Source organism: Natator depressus, chromosome 2 (assembly GCF_965152275.1).
Source record: "Natator depressus isolate rNatDep1 chromosome 2, rNatDep2.hap1, whole genome shotgun sequence".
Classification (NCBI taxonomy): Eukaryota; Metazoa; Chordata; order Testudines; family Cheloniidae; genus Natator; species Natator depressus.
The window spans coordinates 166,165,358-166,171,478 of NC_134235.1; the positions used below are offsets into that span (position 1 = coordinate 166,165,358).

General features: G+C 37.4%; 1 long non-coding RNA gene across 1 annotated transcript in view; it reads right to left on the minus strand.

The window, feature by feature from the left end:
* Positions 1–5,692, minus strand: part of LOC141981600 (uncharacterized) — a 117,764-nt gene extending 112,072 nt beyond the window's left edge. The window contains exon 1 of the long non-coding RNA XR_012637850.1: positions 5,598–5,692. This is a non-coding gene — a long non-coding RNA (uncharacterized LOC141981600). The remainder of the gene's footprint in view (positions 1–5,597) is intronic.
* Positions 5,693–6,121: the final 429 nt, after the last annotated feature.

The following is a 6,121-nucleotide window of genomic DNA, read 5'->3' on the forward strand; positions in this document are numbered from 1 at the left end:
TTGAGGGTTATCATACAGGTTTTGTTTTGTTTTCCATTGATTTATATAAGCCTTTCTAATTGGCTTATTGGCTTCCGCTAAAAGCTGGTCTCAAAGCTAAAGCAACTGATTGAGGTTTTTTTTATCCTAACATTCAAAACAACATCATATTACTTCAGAGTTCTTTTGCAGAACCTTTCAATAAATGTAATCAATCCTCGCAAATGCACTAACTGATCACGTAGACACAGTATCATTATAATTAGATTAGATGAACTTTATATACCCATGCACAGGTACTGAATATACTACTTCAGCCAGTCTCTTTCTAGTGAGTTACAACTGCACTGGGCTAATTTGTATTATTTGTTTTATGGTTGCATTTAAAAGACTCTGTCAAGCTCAGGGCCCCATTGTGCTTACAAACACATAGTAAGAGAGATCTCTCTACACTAGACACCTTATAACCTAAATAAACAAGACAAAGAATGGGAGAAAGGGATTATTATCCCTATTGTACAATTGGGGAACAAAGCACAAGACAGATTGAATGAAATTTTCAAAAGCACCAAAGTGATGAAGGAGCTTTGAATGAGACTTGTGCGCCCATGTCATTGAGTCATTCTGAGAGTCCAACTGTAAGTATCTCACCCAATATCAACCAGGAAGTCTGTGGAAGAGCCAGGAATTGCACTCATATTTTCCGAGTCTCACTCAGTACCTTAATCACAAGGTCCTCCCTCTCAGTGAGGAGCATCTTAATATCATTAACGGAGGTGCAAATCTGCAATAAAGTCATAGCCCAAGAAGATGGCCCATTCTCTTATCTGTGTAGTGGGTCATATTCAACCCTTCAATGGTGTTACACCAGGGATGAATTTGGCCTTGTGACTTATTTCTAGATAAATTCTGAAAACCTGTCAATATTGGTACCATTCTGAAGTGGTTCAGACAATAAAGAAGAACTCATGGTCTTATTCTGAGAACAGACCTTTTTAAGGGTTGGTTTGCATATAGTGTATTACTTCTAAACACAACTACAAGAAAGACGTTCAAAAGTAGGTCAAGAATCTAATGAGTGAGCTAAATTTATTGCCAAGCCAACAAGCACTGTAGAAAAATATCACTCCATTAACAATGGGACACTTCTCTTCATATTGTTAACTGTTGTGCAGTATTGCCATACCCTGTTAAACAACTGCCATGTGCCATCCCAAGGGTTAATGCATTTCAGTGGGTGAAATGATTACTTTAGGCAGTGCAATTTCATTACCCAAAGGCTCTGGGGAAATGCAAAACCTTCTGATAATTGGGGTTTATGGTGATCAGGGAAAGCATTCTTTGAAATCTGCATTCATGAACCACATGACCAGTTTTCCAAAGGCCTGTCAGATTAATATGGAGGGCTGCTGGATAAGAGAATCATTGGGGCTGGAGGGATGCTTCTACACACTCCGTGTGTGCTGCTCATAAGCCCTTGGGAGTGGTTCTTCTGTTTATAGGTGCTTTGGAGTGCTGAGGTTACGAAGGATGCTTCTGCAGTACTCCTCAGCTCACATCAAGCAGAACTTCATCTTTCAATTCTAGCACCTCTGGTGTTGCAGCATTTAGAGGACACACTCCCTGTTATCTGAAAGAAGGTCATGTGCCCAGACATATTCAGGGAAAGCAACCATCTTTTGGCTCATAGGAGGTTTCTGATATAGTAACTGAGGTTCAGATAACTAAAGCTAAACTACATATGTTTGTAAGGTAAATTGTGAAGTTTGAATGCAATGGGAATTGAGGGCCCTGTTCTAGTCTTAGATTTGGGCCTAATGCAAGCTTGAAGGCTTTACATAAAAAGCTCTCATTGACTTCAATGGGAGCTTTGCCACAGTTAGGATTGGCTGTGCCAGAACTTCAGGAATGGGCCTACAGAAAAGGCATACCCTGAAATAATAATAGTTCACAAAGGGCTTTATATTTCCAAAGAGCTTTACAGACATTAACTTATTTAAAGTATCAGAGGGGTAGCCGTGTTAGTCTGGATTTGTAAAAGCGGCAAAGAGTCCTGTGGCACCTTATAGACTAACACACGTATTGGAGCATAAGCTTTCATGGGTGAATGCATCCGACGAAGTGGGTATTCACCCATGAAAACTTATGCTCCGATACGTCTGTTATTTAAAGTAATTTCATTATAAGATTATTCCAATGTACAGCAGAGATTTTTTTAATTTCAAGGTTGAGGTTAATTTTCTGCACCAAAACAATTTACTTCTAAACTAAATCTAAAAACACTTTAAAATCTCATTTCAGATTAATAATAAATAATAATAATAATAAGCTTTACATTTTAAAAAAACTTTCCACGCTATCAAAATTAACTGACAGACTGGGGATGGATTATCCCTCTTCTTAAGACAGTGACGTAAATTATGCCATCAGTTTTGAGGCCAAATCATGTCATCAGTTTTAAAGCAGAATTCTCTGCTGAAATCAGTGAAGAGTTCTGCTTAAAAATTGATGGCACAATATGGCCCATGAGGGAAACTCTGCTCCTTTTACTATTGTAAACCACTGTGAGACAGAGAAATCTCTAAATTCATTTTGAGATGCTTTATGTGACCATTTAATAGCTCTTCTATGTTAGCGTATGAAATATGCAGTCAATTCAGTTCCCTGACTTATGATTCACCTCTTCTGTAAAAGGAAAGACAGTTGAACTGCCTAAACTTTGTAAGTGGTGTAGGCCAGTACACAAGTCATACCTTAAAATGATAAAAGAAGCATATGTACTGTGAGAATGGAGATTTTCTCATAGATAGTGAAAATTCCAGGTAGATCCAGAAAGTTGTCGCATTGTGGTACCATCTAGTAAATTACTGATACAGTACCCATCTCTGAAGCAACATATTCTGAATGGATCTTTAGTGTTAAACAACTACACATGGTGTTTAGTTTATGAACAAAAGTTCCTTAATTCATTGTCAATTTTTTGTATATTCAGTGGCACCAGGAAGAGACTTTCATTCCTAAATTCTATTCTATGCTGCAGTTCAAGACATCAGTAGGTTAATCAAAGGCCTAGTATGAAAAAATAAGGATACACTAAGAAAATTCCCAAGAGCGGTGTCAAGAATTAGTATATGAAAACTAAAGCACAATGATTCCACTTGTCTACTACAAGTGGTATTTTTAAATGAGACATTTCAGCTATTATCAGAACACACCAATACATTACGAGAGCTCCATCTATAACAACATATCTTTTTTCATTGTGAATTCTGAGCCATTTTTCACCCCCTATGAAGGGGCAGATGTTGCTGAAAAGGAGGCACAGAGGGAACACTCTCTCCTGTCAGGTGCTGCTGCTCCACCTACTGGTACTAGGCTAGAAGTCCAAGAAGCTCACCAGTAAGGAGCTTCCTTTTTCTGATAAGGCCACAAGCCAACAGCTAGAGGCTGATCCAAAACCCACTGAAATCCAATACATTATGAAGATAAGGCCAAAGCCAAGGAGAGGATGGGAAAATGCACTTCCTTTTAATCCCACTACAAACACACATGGAGACAAGAGCAGTTGCTTGTCCTCCCGGCAGTTGTTTTTAGCATATTAAAATGTTACTGATGTACTGAAGAAGCTGAATGGTACATCTTTGAGTAGTCACTGTCTACATTCTGAAAATTACAGCTTTTTGCTGGTATGAGGCTCTACTTGCTAGCATATGTTCCTGAGGTTAGGATTGGGAAAAACCAGAATCGATAATGCATGTATAATACCGGTTTCTGGCAGAAGCTATGAAACTTGCATAGTAATGTTGCTCAATTTGCACTAGGTCTCTCAGCCAACTGTTAGTATTATTCATCACTAAAACAAGAGCATCTTTTATTCCCTACTGATTCATTTGATAGATTGGTTGACAAACAGCTGACTCTGTGTGAGAGGGTTGACAAACAGGTTACTCAGAGTGGATGTTGGTCAAGACAACTAGGCCCCAGTTCAGCAAGTGCTTAAGTTTAAGCAAATTCAAGTCCTGTTAACTTCAAAAGCATGTACTTAAGTGGTTTGTTGAATAGGGATGGGATTACTCATACGCTTAAAGGGAAGCATGTACTTCAGTTCCTTCAAGGAATGGTGCCTTATTACTGTATAGCATAAAACAATTACTTGGTATCAAAGTAACAGAATTCAGTGAGCCACATTATTTGCTGTTTACTATTGGTACAACTCCACTGAATCAGTATTAACAAATAGTTACCCCACAACGGCATCTGAGATATCGTCTCCTATTCGTAATATAGGGAAATAGTAAGGCATCTCACATGGGTAAGTATTCTTCATTCTTTCACACCATCAATTCCCAGCTTATCGACCAAAGCAGTAAACTCAACATTATGGTCATTGGGCTCATGTGGCCACATCATTAAATGTGCAAGAGCACAAATTCAGCCTCCTATTACTTTGTTACATCATTGACGTCAAAGAAGCTAGTTCAAATTTACACCAGTGTTAACAGAGGGTAAAATATGTTCCACCATGTGAACCTTAAATTTTAATTTCCTACCAAAGGTGTTTGCAATTGCAACCTAAATATTTAAGTTTTTTTTTAATTTGTGTTCAAATTGAAGCAAGAATGGGATTGCTCCTTAAGTGTGATAGCCATGAGATTTTTTTCTTTCAACTTCATCTTAATTGCCTAGTCAAAGAAACTTTGGCTTTGATAGAGATAAATCCCCTGCTGTTTGCCTTACCCTAGGATATGTATTTGAAATAAATAATTGTTATACTATATAAAGTACATTGGTCATACTTTTCATGCATGTCTCCAACATCTTGTTAGTGCAGATTTACCATAAATCTAGTAAAACTATATTTTTTTGGTTTATTACTTATTTACTTATTTATTACTTATTTACTTTATTACTTACTAAGAATATTACTTATACTGTATTCTACTGAGAATTTACTTTTGGTTAATGTACCTATTCCACAAAGTATTTTAAATGTTTCTTCAAGCAGGTTACAAAAGGGAAACAATGTTTAATTTTAAAATTGAAATTTAATCCAAAGGTTTCTCAGAATTCTCTTTGGAGTTTTCAAACAGGCACACCAACAGTTGTGTGTAGCACTTATTACGTAATTCTCATATGGTAAATGCCTGCAGTATTAAGATCAGTGAATTCTCCTGAGCAAAAGCTGGCAACGTATGCTAAAATGTGCCATAGGGGTAGATTTTTCAAAAAGCGCAAATGGTATTTAGGCACCTAAACTCCATTGAAAATCAACAGGTATTAAGTGCCAAAGCAACCATTTTTCCCTTCGAAAATCCACTGAATTCTTGTCATTTTTCTATGAGAAATAATATTGAAAGATGAAATAAGCCACCAAACACATGCACTCAGTGTCCAAGGCTTCAAAGAGAGGGTTCCAGAGATAAATGAATATGCTGCATCTATTATCAAACACAATGAAAGCTCTGAGATCTCCAATGCTTCAAACTTAGCTACACAGCAATAAAACTGTATGGGACAGCACTTACCTGCTGCTCTTGTAGACTATCATGTCCAATCTAAAGAAAGGTTCAAACCAACAGCCAGATCCAAATATCACATCCAAAGCAATGTGTTCTTACCTAGGTAACGGGGCCCTATACCTGAACACCTCTTGAGCTGTGTGGAAATTCATAGACAAATGATGTAGCTCAGGCCCATCGCCATTTTATTCAGTGACAGTAAAATACTACAACAAGGAGTAACATTGGGTAAATGAATTATGAATCCATACTGACATCTTGTGGTCTGAGACCATGTATTGTTTTCTAAGCATTTTCAAACCAACATGGCCACAATTTAAGGGAAATAAAACTGAACAAAAATTTACAGTAGTAAATAGAAGGGGGTAGAGTCACCTAGGCCCTAATCCTTCAATTGACAGCATACTGGCCTCCTGCCTGCACCTAATACACAATCTCATTGAAGTTGACAGGGCACCCTCAGACACAATGAATTATAGGACTAGGGCCTTAGTCATTCAGTGATGTACCAAAAAATATTTATTGAAATAATTCATTTAAGATTTTACACTTAACATTTTTTTGTTCTGTTTGTGCAGCACCTAGTTCATGACTGGGGCTCCTGGGCTATATGGTAATGAATA